The following is a 15,560-nucleotide window of genomic DNA, read 5'->3' as shown; positions in this document are numbered from 1 at the left end:
ACCCCAAGGTGAGAAACTTGGTCGAGCAAAACCTCTATCCGTCAATTCTTGCAACTGAGCTTTCAACTCTTTTAACTCAGTTGGTGCCATACGATACGGAGCTATCGAAATCGGCGTAGTCCCAGGTACAAGCTCAATACCAAACTCTACCTCCCGAACAGGTGGTAAACCCAGTAATTCTTCAGGAAAAACATCCAGGTATTCACAAACCACCGGCACAGATTCGGGTTTCTTTTCTAATTCTTTGTCATCAAGTACATATGCAAGGTATGCTTCGCACCCTTTTCTTACATATTTCTGGGCCAACATTGAGGATATTACAACTGGCAACCCATCCAAGTCTGTAGACTCAACTCGGATTACTTCGTTATTTGCGCACCTCAAATCAATAGTCTTGCTTTTGCAATTCACAACCGCATCATGCACGGTCAACCAATCCAACCCAAGAATAACATCAAATTCATCAAACGGCAAAAGCATCAAGTCCGCCGGAAAACAGGAACCTCGAATCACTAGGGGACATTTCTTACACACTTTGTCGACAAGCACGTAACGACCCAAGGGATTTGACACCCGAATTACGAACTCAGTAGACTCAATAGGTAAAGTCTTACTGGATGCTAAGGTTTCACATATGTAAGAATGAGTAGAACCGGGGTCAATCAAAGCAATTACATTAGTATCAAAGAGAGTGAAAGTACCGGTAATAACATCAGGCGAAGAAGCATCCTCGCGGGCACGTATAGCATAAGCTCTAGCAGGCGCACGAGCCTCGGATCCGGTCGTAGCATCTCTAGATCCTCTCTGACCACCACTAGCATTGCCCGTATTTCTAGATGGTCTGCCTCGAGCAGTGGTAGCACCCGGTTTCCCACTCTGATTTACATTCTGTTCAGACAACCTCGGGCAATCTTTGATGAAGTGGTCAACTGATCCACACTTGTAACAGGAGCGGTCATGGAATCTACAACTCCCCGAATGCCATTTACCGCAATATCGACATTCTGTTTTGTCTCGATGTTCATTCCCAACACTAGCGATCGAAGTGCCTCGGATACCCACAGGGGGTCGATCACGATCTCGTCTAAAAAGGCCCGAAGTGCCTCTAGACCGGCCCACATCATCTCGAAATTTCTTCGATGCCTGTTGAAGAGACTTTCCCGAGGATCTTTTACGAAACTCCCCTGTTCCCACATCAACTTTTTGTTTTTATTTTCTAAGCTCTTCGGCTTTACAAGCTCGCTCGATAAGTACTACGAACTCTCGTATTTCAAGAATGCCAACGAACATTTTTATATCTTCATTCAGCCCATCCTCGAAGCGTTTACACATGATAGCCTCGGACGAAACACATTCCCGAGCGTATCTACTAAGTCTAACAAATTTTCGCTCGTAATCAGTAACTGACATAGAACCTTGCTTAAGCTCAAGAAATTCCTTTCGTTTTTGATCAACAAATCTCTGACTGATATACTTTTTCCGAAACTCAGTTTGGAAAAACTCCCAAGTTACTTGCTCTCGAGGCACAACAGAAGTCAGAGTACTCCACCAATAGTAGGCAGAATCGCATAACAAGGAGATAGTACACTTTAGGCATTCATCAGGTGTACAAGATAGCTCATCGAGTACCCGGATAGTGTTGTCCAACCAAAGTTCAGCTTGCTCGGCATCATCACTATCCGTAGCCTTAAATTCAGTAGCCCCATGTTTTCGGATTCTGTCAACTGGGGGCTTATTTGACCTTATTTGGTCAGTTACCGGAGGTATTGTAGGTGCGGGGGTGGTATTTGTCGGGAATGGAGGTTGTGGAACAGCCGTATTAGTTCGAATGTATTGGTTGAACCAATCATTCATCACGCTATAGAAAGCTTGTCTAGCTTCATCATTCGGGTTACTAGCATTAGGTTGAGAGTCCGCCGGCGCTGTCCCTTGTGCGGGAGCAGGCGCTACACTCTCAAGATCATCAGCTACCTCTCGGTCGGGATCGGGATCCATTACTATAAATAAACACATTTGCAAATGTCAGAAATCACCACACTATCAAATAATCACATAAAATGGCATGTATAGCTAGACCCAACGCATTACGGTAGTCCTAGAATCGACTAAACCGTAGCTCTGATACCAATCAATTGTAACACCCCAAACCCGAGACCGTCACCGGAGTCGAACACGAGGTGTTAACAGACTTTTAAAAATTTTCCAGACACTGTCAATCTGCATAATAGTCGCTTTAAAAATCATATCTTGAGTTCAGAAACTCGGAATCCAGTTCCGTAAATTTTCCATAAAACTAGACTCATATGCCCATCTACATATTTTTTCTAGAATTTTTGGTCGGGCCAATTAGTACAGTTTATTAGTCAAAGTCTCCCATGTTATAGGGATCGACTACCCTGACCTTTGCGCATTACGACTTGGATATCTCCTTGTACAGGGCTCCAATACTGATGCCGTTTGTTTCTATAGAAACTAGACTCAGAGAGAAATCTATACATATATGGTATGACTCCTAATTATCTCTGGTTAATTTATGGTAAATTTTCAAAGTCGAAACAGGAGATCCAGAAACCGTTCTGGCCCTGTTTCACGAGAACTTTAATATCTCTTAATATACTGTTCATATGATTGTTTCGTTACTTTCATATGAAAATAGATTCATCAAGGTTCGATTACATAATTTATTCACTATTTAATTCCATTCCTACAAATTTTTGTGATTTTTCAAATCCACACCACTGCTGCTGTCAGCATCTATTTTCAAGGTAAACTTTACCTATTTCGTGGTTACCATGGACCAACTAGGGTTTTGTCATACATAGGTCCACATATGATCATATTTAGCCATTCCAATGGCTGATCATTTGCCCAACACTTCCATTCCAAACCATAGTCACATCATGAAACCATATATACATACATAAACACAAATGGTCTAATGCCATACTCTACTTCTACAAGCCATTTTCGCATGGCTGTACACACATACATCACAAAAAGTGCTTAAAACAACAAGGGGTAGTCCTATACATGCCATATCCAGAGTTCAACTAAAAGAGTACCAAAAGAGCTTTGATAGTGTGGATGACTTCGACTTTGATGATCCCGAATCCGATAGCTAACGAACAAAATCTATAAAACAGAGAGTCAAAGCAACGGGGTAAGCATTTTAAAGCTTAGTAAGTTTCAAGTAATGAAATCGGCTTTGACTAAAGTATTACATTCACATAGCTAAATGAATCACTTTATTAATACACATTCTCATAATCATGCTTACTTCACAATTCGTCAACATATATACACACACAAGGTATCAACCCATATAAAAGCCCAAAAGTTCGTTAGTCGATTGAACGAATACTACTTAAAACGAATCGACTTTTCCGAATCACATGCAAACATACCTTATCGTTTGGGTTTGTTGAGCGTATTAATTGAATTTATTACAGCACAAAACGCTCACATTCATACCCAGGTTTCTTCGGAATTTAGCCGGATATTACCACAAGCACAATTGCCTTCGGGTCTTAACCCGGGCATAGCAACTCACACGAATGCCTTCGGGTCTTAGCCCGGATATATCAACTTGCACAATTGCCTTCGGGTCTTAGCCCAGATATATATCAACTCGCACAAATGCCTGCGGGTCTTAGCCCGGATATATCAACTCGCACAAATGCCTGCGGATCTTAGCCCGGATATATCAACTCGCACAAATGCCTGCGGGTCTTAGCCCGGATATATCAACTCGCACAAATGCCTTCGGGTCTTAGCCCGGATAAAATTCAAATGCTCATGCATATATATATCAACAATCATGACACATCCATATTTCACTTTCGTTACTAAGGCTCAAACACAAAGCATTTATTAAACCTTTCCAATTTCGGCTCAATAGCCACACACAAAGAGCATGATTTCAATTGGCTTTATAACATAGTCTCTATGCACATTTGACTATCCATCATAGGATGACTAATCATTTCAATATAATTCAAGTAGGGTCATTACTCGAAGACTTACCTCGGATGTTGTCGAACGACTTCAATGGCTATTCAATTACTTTTTCCTTCCCTTTATCGGATTTAGTTCCCCTTTGCTCTTGAGCTTAAGTTCAACAAATTTTAAAATAGTCATTAATCGACTATTCAAGTATTACTTTCAGAATAATATATAAATTGATTCGACTTTCACACACATAGATTATAGTAAGCTTTATAAAAATCAATAAATAATTCATTAGCAAATTTTCATTAATGTTTACAACAAAATCACATATTCACTACGAGCTGTTTTCCCTGAGCAGCAGTCACTAAATTATTTATAACTGGAGCTACAAAACTCCAAATCACTTTCCGTTAATTTTCCCTGAATACAGACTCGTATATCTTCCATCCATAAAATTTTCAGAATTTTAGGCTTGTCCAATCAATACCATATTTTTCTTAAAGTTTCCCCTGTTTCACTGTTTGACTAATCTGACCACTCTTCACTACGAATCAAATTTCTCATTTTACAGAATTCCAAATGTGTTGTATTTGATTTCATTTGAAACTAGACTCATTAAGGAGTTTAAGCATATAAATTTTATCTTATAATCATTTTTGTACAATTTATAATGATTTCCTAAAAACAGAACAGGGAATCTAGTAGTCATTTTGACTCAGCCCCACAATACTTCAAATATCTCATGATCGGTAACTCTTTAGTTCTTATAGTTTCTTTTGTAAGAAAATAGACTCTTCAAGCTTTAATGACATAATTTACTCAGCTTCTAATTCAACTGCTACAAATTATGGCGATTTTCCAAAATCACCTTACTGCTGCTGTCCCCAAGCAGATTATTACCAAATCAAATACTAACATTTGCATTTCACCTTAATAGCTAGCTTAGCAAACCTTAATTTAACATATAATTCACACATATCACATTCCAAGCATTCACTCTATTCTATCACTTAAGATACAAACATTACTCAATAACTTCCTAATTCAAGTACACATTCGGCCTTGGTACATAATAAGGTAGTCGATTCCTTTCCCTTTAGCACCCATTGCTCACATATGATTATTTGTATAGCTCAAACACTCATCTATCTTTATCATGAAACAACAAAATTTACCATTGTCAAATACCATAGCCGAATGTCATTAAACCTAAACCACCATGAAAATTTTACTTATCACCTCATACCTTATTATCAAATTGAACTAATTATGCTTATAAAAATAATATCAAAACCGAAACCTTTTGATAATTAAGCCTCTAATTATTTATTACAATTACCCAAACAAAATTTTCTCACATTTAACACTTATATACCAATCAATTGTTGAAGACAAACAAAATCTCATTTCCTCCCTTGACAACCACAACCGAAAGCTCAAACCAACATCTAAAATTCCAAGTTTTCAAATGGGCTAATATGGAACTAGCTAATTGACTTAAACTAAACTTAGAATTTCAAAAACTAACAAAATTTTTACTAACCTTCTCAAGCTTCAAGTGGCCGAATGTTTCCCTCCTATCTTCCTCTTTACAATCGGCCAAGAAGAACCAAGGATACAAGCTTTGTTTTCATTACCTTTCTTTTTTTCTTTTATTCTTTCTTTTATTCATTATAACTCCAATAACCCAATTTCTTATTATAATATCAAATTCAACAAATATATTGCCCATCATCAATCCATCTTGGCCGGCCACTATAAGAGAATTGGGCAATTTGACATGCAAGTCCACCCTTGTGTTGACATGCACTAATAAGCCCTTTAAAATTAGCCTATCATATTTCACCATGTCTCATGTTGATCCCTATTTAATAATTCCTCATGCAATTGGCAAAATTAGGGAATGAAACTTCCACATATGCATGTACACACACATAATAAACATAGAACATAGCAATTAATTATTTTTATAACTCGGTTTTGTGGTCCCGAAACCACTTCCCGACTAGGGTCAATTTTGGGCTGTCACAAGGCAAGTGTACCTATCGAATAGTAGTATAGTTTTAGCAAGACTGGATTGTCGAACCCAAAGGAACTAAAAGTACTAGTAATGACTGTCTTTTTATTATCTAGCCTAGGAATAGAGAGGTTTTGTTTTAATTAACTAATTATCTAAACTAAGAATTCACAAAGAATGGAATTGGGGAATTGCTTTTGGGAAAATCGACTGAATTAAGACAATACCTAACGAAAAATCCACCTAGACTGTACTTGTTATTTTGGCTCCAAATCGGACGATTTATTCATTTAACTTGTTCCGTAGAGATCCCTAAGTTATGTTATTATCCCTATTCAAGACTAATAACGTCTATTCCCTAGATTGAATAATTAAGACTTTTCTCTAATTAACATTCTAGGGCTGCATTAACTCGATCTATGGATCCCCTTATTAGGTTTCACCCTAATCCAGCAAAATCTTGTCACCCTATGTCTAGGTGCGCAATCAACTCCGCTTAATTATGAAAAATGTACTCTTAGATAGGGTCTATTCCTCCTCTGAATAAGAGCTTATCCTGAATCAGTATCCTGGGATATCAAAACAAGAATTAAGAACACATAATTAAGAACAAGTTAAATATTTATCATACACTTCAGAAAATAATAACAAGATTCGTCTTAGGTTTCATTCCCCTTAGGTATTTAGGGGTTTTAGTTCATAACTAAATAAGAAAACATCTCTGAATGATAAAGTATTCAAAACATAAAGAAAACCCAAAACTCCTGAAGAGGGAATTGAGGAGAGATTTTTAGTCTTGATGATGAATCTGGCTTCTAAGATGGATCAATCGGCTTCCTTGGAGTAATTCCTTACTCCCTCTTCTCCGTCTCCCTTTTCTTCCTCCACTAGGGTGTATTTATAGGCTTTGGAATGCCTAAGAGCCCTCAAAATTAGCCTTTTCTGAATTGGACTCAACTTGGTCTCGGCAGGGACACGCCCGTGTGCGATTACTTCAGGCCGTGCTCGAGCCTGCCAAATTGACACGGCCGTGTGATCTGTCCGTGTAAGGAGGCCCAGGCCTTGTTGATTTCGTACTTTGGACCATTTTCTCCATTTTTGGTTCTTTTCTAGTTCCTTTTGCTCTCCTATGCTCTCCTGAGTATAAAACATGAAATTAAAGCATTAGGAGCATCGAATTCACCAATTCTAATAGGAAATCATCCATAAAATGCGTTAAGCATGGGGTAAAAATATGTATAAATTATGGTTTATGAAATACCCCTACACTTAAGCATTTGCTTGTCCTCAAGCAAAATTCTCAACTCATAATCAAAATAAATTCTTCTCAACTTATAATTTCTATCGATAATATCTCAAAATAACCCATAAGTAATCATACATTGAGAATTCAACTAAAAGAACATAAAAGTTTCAAACATTCCAAGTTGAGCATTTAGTCATGCAGCATAGGTGTCTCCCCTCGTCTAAGTAATTACCTTTGATTAAGAATATCACAGAGTTGAATATCCTCACTAAAGATTCACTCAAATCACTCGAGGTGTTTAAGGACAATAAATGAAGCACTCAATAGCCAATAATGAAAAGTCATTACCATAGGCTTGCATGAAAATCAAATCTTCACCACTACAATTTAAGATGATACTTCAATCAAAAGGTCTTTAGAGGGTTGTAATGAGGCTTGGTTAGGTGGTGTGGTCACAAGCTAAAAGAAAGGGTTAGAATCGAGATTGAATTGAAAAATTGCCTAACTAGAAAAGAAGTTAATCATCACTTGTGTACAATCGAGCTTCTTCTAAAAAAAAAGTGGAATTACTAATGTGTATACATAGTTTTTTTTAGAACAAGTTAAATAACATAGACTAACTATTAAGAACAAGACATAGCTAAGCAATTTATTCAACTCAAATCTCGACAAAAAATAGGGATTAATTTAGGGGATTTCAACAATAATGGGTTAAGGGTTAATATTAAGATTAATACAAGGAATGGCTTTGTTGGGCTCAAGGATGTTTACTAGGGGTTAGTCATGAAGGTAGGATTTTCATGGCATGAGTGGGTTAATCCTAAGTTCCTTAATCATTTTGACATATCAAATCAAATGGTGTGGTCTCGACATGCATAATCAAGCATGTTCTAGAATAACAGTTCAATACTGACGCACTCAAAGCAATAATAAATGTGAGCATGAAAGAATTAATAGATGCTCAAAAGGCTAAAAAATCTCACAAAAATTATGGCTTTTTGATGTTTAAAACTTGTGAATTCCAACTCAAAGTAATACCTAAACTTTAGGGAAACAACCTAAGATTTTAAATTCTTAAAAATCAACTTATCATGCTTGATTCTCTAATGTCTTAAAGTTTAAACAATCAATGCATAATTGCCTATGTTTTAATTCAAGATATATCAACAAAAATCATAAATCAATCAAAATTTATCCTAAATATGATATGAGAGCTTTTCAAGAGAACAAGGCAGTCATTCAGGGATTTTTATGATAATGAAATAAATATTCCCCCACAGTTAAGACGTACATTGCCCTCAATGTACAAAGACTAATATTAGAGTATAAGAATAAGAGAGGGAGAAAAGTGAAACTTCCTGAGTTAAAAATGCATGGAATCCTAGATTGGCAAGAGCGAGTTGTTGGAAATAAAGCTAGAGGACAAATATGATTCTGAAGAAAATAGGAGGATTGGGGAAATAATTTGGTAGCAATTATAAAGATAAGCCGTGTTTAAAAACAAAAGAATCTTCAAAAATTAATAAAATAAAAAAAATAAAATAAAATAGGATAGATAACCTAATTTTTTTAAGTGTCATGGCCAGTTCACACGCCCGTGTGGATCGTGTCTCGCCCGTGTTTGTCGCGAAATGAGATGTCGTCACATGGCCTTTGGAAACGCCCGTGTGTATAGGGCATGTGTCTTCATGATCATATTACACGACCGTGTGTGATGTGGTTCGCTTCTCCCACGTTCATGTAGGTCTTCGCACGCTTGTGTCATTTTGACAGTGTCATCTACGGGTACTAGACACGGGCGTGTCGCACACCCATGTTCGTTTGGCAGATTTGACCATGGCTAGGTCGCACGCTTGTGGCCACTTATCACATCCTGTGTTGGGAAAGATAACTTTTACCCTGTTTTTACATGGCCGTATCGTACGGTCATGTTTCTGTCTGTGTTGGTCACACGGCCTTAAGCACGACCGTGTGATCGACCGTGTGGAGTTGGGAACTTATGCTTCAAATACTCTGTTAGTGACCTAAATGTTTAAAACTTGAAATTTAAATAATTTAAAACCGTTAGTACTTGGGTTGCCTCCCGAGAAGCGCTTGTTTATAGTCTAAGCTCGACTATTACCTTGTTGGTTTATTCAGGGCAGTTTGTGGAGTCGTAGCTCCTCTCCATCATCTTTGAAATTCTCACCATTATAAAGTTTGAGACGATGGCCATTTACTTTGAAAGTACCATATGATGGGTGACTCACCTCTATTGTGCCATATGGAAGAACAGATTGAATTACGAAAGGTCCTGACCATCGTGATTTAAGTTTCCCAGGAAACAATCTGAGTCTTGAGTTATATAGTAAGACAAGATCTCCAACTTCAAATTGTTTTCGTTTCTTTAAGTGAGTGTCATGGCGCCACTTTCTTGCTTCCTTGTATAGGCGTGAATTTTTGTATGCATTGGCTTGCCACTCATCAAGCTCGTTCAGCTGCATCAACTTGTTTTTTCCTACAAGTTCCGGATCAAGGTTTAGAAATTTGATAGCCCAAAAAGCTTTATGCTCTAGTTCAAATGGTAGATGACAACTTTTTCCATAAACAAGTCTGTAAGGTGATGTCCCTATGGGGGTCTTAAAAGCAGTTCTGTAAGCCCATAAGGCATCGTCTACTTCGTTGCCCAATCTTTTTTGTTTGATTCTACTATTTTTTCAAGGATCCATTTGATTTCTCGATTTGCTACTTAAACTTGTCCATTAGTTTGAGGATGGTATGGGGTGGCTGTTCTATGATGAACTCCGTATTTCTTAAGAGTTTTTTCAAATTGGGTATTACAAAAATGAGTGCCCCTGTCCCTGATAATTTCTCTAGGTGTTTCGAATCTTGAGAAGAGTGTTTTAAGGAAACGTACTACCACTCTAGCATCATTAGTAGGTAGAGCTTGGGCTTCCACCCATTTGGACATGTAATCAACTACTACTAAGATGTATTTATTCCCAAATGAACTGGGGAATGGGCCCATGAAATTGATACCCCAAACGTCAAATATTTCACATGAAAGCATATAGTTTTGAGGCATTTCATCATGTTTAGATATGTTACCTGTCCGTTGGCATTTTTCACATGAAGTAACATACCTGTTAGCGTCTTTGAATAACGAATGTCAATAAAAACCTGATTCAAGTATTTTGTGTGTAGTCTTAGTTCCACTATAGTGTCCTCCGGTTGGCCCTGAGTGGCAATGTTCTAATATTTTTGAAGTTTCTGATCTTGTAACGCATCTTCTAATGACTTGATCTGCACATCTGCGAAACAGAAAGGGGTTGTCCCAAAAGTAGTTTTTCACATCATTAAAGAATTGCTTCTTTTGCTGGTGTGTTAACCCTTTTGGGATAATGTTAGCAGTTAAAAAATTCGCGATGTTTGCAAACCAAGGTACCTCGAAGTTAGATATAGCAAAAAATTGTTCTTCAGGGAACAAATCATTTATTTCAACGTCATCTAGTTCTCTGGTATTGGATTTCTCGAGCCTGGATAAATGATCAGCCACGAGATTTTCAGCTCCTTTCCTATCCTGAATCTCCAAGTCGAATTCTTGCAATATGAGAATCCATTGAATGAGTCGAGGTTTTGTATCAGTTTTAGTTAAAAGGTAGCGAAGGGCAGAATGGTCAGTGTAAACAACAACTTTAGACAATATGAGATATGATCGAAATTTATCAAATGCAAAAACCACAGCTGGCAACTCTTTTTCCGTAGTAGTATAATTTTCTTGTGCAGCTGTTAAAGTTTTACTGGCATAATAGATAGGTTGAAAATGTCTCTTCGCTATCCCAATACTGCACCAACTGCAAAATCATTCGCATCACACATTAGTTCAAATGGTATGTTCTAATCAGGTGCAATTATGATTGGAGCATTAATTAATTTATCCTTTAAAGTATTAAATGCTTCTAAACACTCCTCATCGAAATTAAAAGGTATATCTTTTTCTAGCAATTTAGTCAAAGGCTTAGCTATTTTAGAAAAATCCTTAGTAAATCTTCTATAAAAACCAGCATGTCCTAAAAAGCTTCTAATAGCCTTAACCAAACTAGGAGATGGTAATTTTTCGATTGTTTCTATTTTAGATTTGTCCACCTCAATTCCTTTACTAGAAATTTTATGCCCTAATACAATACCTTTTTGAACCATGAAGTGACATTTCTCCCAGTTAAGCACAAGGTTTGTTTCCTCACATATTATTAAAACTCGTTTTAAATTTTTAAGGCAGAGATGGAAAGAGCTAGCGAATACCAAAAAATCATCCATAAATACTTCGATGATATCTTCCTCGAGTTCGTCGAAAATGGCCATCATATAGCGCTGAAAAGTGACAGGAGTATTACATAATCCAAAAGGCATTCTACGATAAGTGAACGTACCATATGGGCATGTGAATATCGTCTTTTCTTAATCTTCAGGAGCTATTGGGATTTGGAAGTAACCAGAGAGTCCATCTAGAAAGCAGTAATACATGTGTCCGGATAATCTTTCCAACATTTGGTGAATGAATGGCAAGGGGAAGTGATCTTTTCTTGTGGAATCATTTAGTTTCCTATAGTCTATGCAAACTCTCCATCCTGTGACTATTCTTGTTGGGATTAATTCATTCTTCTCGTTGGTCACAACCGTCATGCCTCCTTTCTTGGGGACAACCTGCACTAGACTTACCCAAGAACTGTCAGAAATAGGATAAATAATTCCAGCATCTAGAAGTTTAATTACTTCGGCTTTTACAACTTCCTTCATGTTGGGGTTCAGTTGTCTTTGAGCTTGCACACACGGTTTATATTCATCTTCCATCAAAATTTTGTGGGTGCAAAAAGGGGGGTTGATTCCTTTAATGTCAGAAATTTTCCAAGCTATGGCCTTTTTATGTTCCTTTAATACTTGGATCAATTTCTCTTTCTCCTTGGGTTACAAGTTGGAAGCAATAATAACTGGTAATGTAGAGTTATTTCCAAGGAATGCGTACTCCAAGTGGTTTGGTAATTGTTTAAGTTCCAGTTTGGGAGGCTCTTCAATAGAGGGTTTTTGCTTAAGTTCATCGTTTAGCTTAATGCCCTCATATTCTACTTGTCTTGAAGAATACTCATTAGGTTCATCATCTGTCTCCTCTTCTTGAGCTAGATACAGTTCCATCGTGTCTTTCTGTATAATTTCTTGAAAAGAGTCTTGAGTAGTATGATCAATAAAGTCAATAAAATAACATGAATCATCCTGTTCCATAGAAAACCTAATAGCATCATAAATTTTAAAGATAATCTCCTCGTCACCTACTCTAAGTACCAATTTACCATCACCCACATCGATTACAGCCCTAGCAGTGGCTAAAAATGGGTGCCCTAAAATTAAGGGCACTTCCATATCTTCATCCATGTCAAGCACAACAAAGTCAATAGGAAATATGAATTTATCTCCTTTCACGAGTACGTCTTCTATAATGCCCCCAGGATATTTAACAGATCTATTGGCTAATTGAATACTCATCCTAGTAGGTTTAGGTTCCCCAAGGCCAAGTTGTTTGAACATTTTATATGGCATCAAATTAATGCTAGCGCCTGAATCAGCTAGTGCTTTCTCAACATTCAGACTACCATTTAAGCAAGGGATAGTACAACTCCTTGGATCTTTCAGTTTGGTTGGAAACTTGTTTTGGAGTATGGCTGAGCACTCCTCGTTGAGTTCTACTGTAGACAAGTCCTCGAATTTCCTTTTATTTGTTAGAAGCCCTTTCAAAAATTTTGCGCATGTAGGCATCTGCGAGATGCCTTCAACAAAAGGTAAGTTGATATGTAATTGCTTAAAAAGTTCAAGAAACTTACCGAATTGCGCATCAATGCGATCTTTTTTCAATTTTGCTGGGTACGAAACTGGAGGTTTATATTCTTTCGGCACTAGTTTGTCACTATTTTCGATTTTTTCTTCCCCTCTTTCGCTTACCACGGCCTCTTGTGTTAGCTTCTTTTAAGTTTCCGCTAACACTTTCCCACTCCTTAGCGTAACTGCTTTCACATGCTCTTTTGATTGGGTATTACTAGGTAAACTTCCTAGTGGTCTTTCTGAAATTAATTTGGACAGTTGGCTTATCTGAGTTTTGAGCCTTTGGATCGATACTTGTTGATTCTTAAGTGTTGTCTCGGTGCTCTGGAAATGAGTTTCTAACACTGATATAAACTTTGAGAGTATCTCTTCAAGGTTCTGCTTCTTTTCCTGTTGGTAGGGTTGTTGGTAACCTAGAGGTGGTTGTGGCCTTTGATTTCCTTGACCACCCCACAAAAAATTGGGGTGGTTCCTCCAACCTGCATTGTAAGTGTTACTATATGGATTGTTTTGAGGTCGAGGATTATTACCCATGTAATTTAATTGCTCGTTATCCATGTTGTAGGCATAAGGTTGGAATTCAGAATGGCTTGTTCCACCTCCACTTGCTTCGCACTGCGTTACTGGATGAACCTGCGAAGAACTAAGAAAACCATCAATTTTCTTATTCAAGAGTTCTACCTGATTAGAGAGCATGGTGACCGAATCGACGTTATAAATGCCAGCTGTTTTTGTTAGCTTTGTCCTCATGACTTGCCACTGATATTTATTCAGTGACATCTCTTCTAGAAAATCATAAGCTTCTTCAGGTGTTTTATTATTGATGGTTCAGCAAGCAGCTGTGTCAACCATTTGTCGAGTTGAAGGATTCAGACCATTATGGAATGTTTGAACTTGGAGCCAAAGCGGTAAACCATGGTGAGGGCACCTTCTCAAAAGATCCTTATATCTCTCTCATGCATCATAGAGTGTTTCTAAATCCATCTACACAAAAAAACATATATCATTACGTAATTTAGCCGTTTTAGCTGGCGGAAAAAAATTTAGTAAAAATTTTTCGATCATTTGTTCCCAAGTAGTAATTGACCTCGTGGTAACGAGTTCAACCACTATTTAGCTTTGTTCCTCAATGAAAAAGGGAATAGCTGAAGACGAATGGCAACATCAGAAACACCATTAATTTTAAATGCATCGCATAGTTCCAAGTAGTTGGCTAAATAAGCGTTAGGATCTTAATCCTGCAAATCATCAAACTGAAAAATTTATTGTATCATTTGAATAGTGTTAGGTTTTAATTCAAAAGTATTTGCATCTATAGCAGGTCTAACTATGCTTGATTCAGTTCCTGTTAAAGAAGGTTTAGCATAATCATACATAATACGTGGAGCAGGATTTTGATTAATCGCAATTGCAAGAGGTAGCTGATTGGCTTGGTTTTCAGCCATCTTTTTGGTTGCGAGTTGAGTATCGTCTTCTTGCTCGTTTTCTATGTATCGTAAGCTTCGCCTTATTTCTCTTTGATTTCTGCGAACTGTATGATCAATTTCTTCGACAAAAAGTAATGGTCCTGACGAGTTTCTTCTACTCATAAACTATAGAAACCTGCCAAGAGAAAGAGAAAGTAAATTAATAAGTAATAACAATAATAAAATTAAATTGCAAGGAAAATAAATGGCTAAAGTAATAAAAATTGAGCGTTCCTAATATCTTAGTTCCTCGGCAACGGCGCCAAAAACTTGATCGCATTATTTTGTGATAGGTTTTAAATATTTATAATTACTCGTTCTTCAACTAACTATTTTCGCGATGTAGGCAAGTGTACCTATCGAACAGTAGTATAGTTTTAGCAAAACCAGATTGTCGAACCCAAAGGAACTAAAAGTACTAGTAATGACTGTCTTTTTATTATCTAGCCTAAGAATATAGAGCTTTTGTTTTAATTAACTAATTATCTAAACTAAGAATTCACAAAGAATGTAATTAGGGAATTACTTTTGGGAAAATCGGTTGAATTAAGACAATACCTAAGTTATGTTATTATCCCTATTCAAGACTAATAACATCTAATCCATAGATTGAATAATTGAGACTTTTCTCTAATTAACACTCTAGGGTTGCATTAACTTGATCTATGGATCCCCTTATTAGGTTTCACCCTAATCCGACAAAATCTTGTCACCCTATGTCTAGGTGCGCAATCAACTCCGCTTAATTATGATAAATATACTCTTAGACAGGGTCTATTCCTCCTCTGAATAAGAGCTTATCCTGAATCAGTATCCTGGAATATCAAAACAAGAATTAAGAACACATAATTAAGAACAAGTTAAATATTTATCATACAATTCAGAAAATAAGAACAAGATTCATCTTAGGTTTCATTTCCCTTAGGTATTTAGTAGTTTTAGTTCATAACTAAATAAGAAAACATCTCAGAATGATAAAGAATACAAAACATAAAGAAAACCCAAAACTCTTGAAGAGAGAATTGAGGAGAGA

General features: G+C 37.0%; 1 non-coding gene across 1 annotated transcript; it reads left to right on the top strand.

Annotated features, from left to right (window-relative positions):
- Positions 1-13,971: 13,971 nt before the first annotated feature.
- Positions 13,972-14,078, top strand: LOC121209160 (small nucleolar RNA R71). The gene has a single exon (XR_005904277.1). It is a non-coding gene; the product is annotated as a small nucleolar RNA R71 (small nucleolar RNA).
- The last annotated feature ends 1,482 nt before the right edge of the window (positions 14,079-15,560 follow it).

The sequence above is a fragment of the Gossypium hirsutum genome, chromosome A10, assembly GCF_007990345.1.
Source record: "Gossypium hirsutum isolate 1008001.06 chromosome A10, Gossypium_hirsutum_v2.1, whole genome shotgun sequence".
NCBI classification, from domain to species: domain Eukaryota; kingdom Viridiplantae; phylum Streptophyta; class Magnoliopsida; order Malvales; family Malvaceae; genus Gossypium; species Gossypium hirsutum.
The sequence above is the reverse complement of the archived record's forward strand: the minus strand, read 5'-3'. Positions and strand labels throughout refer to the sequence as shown.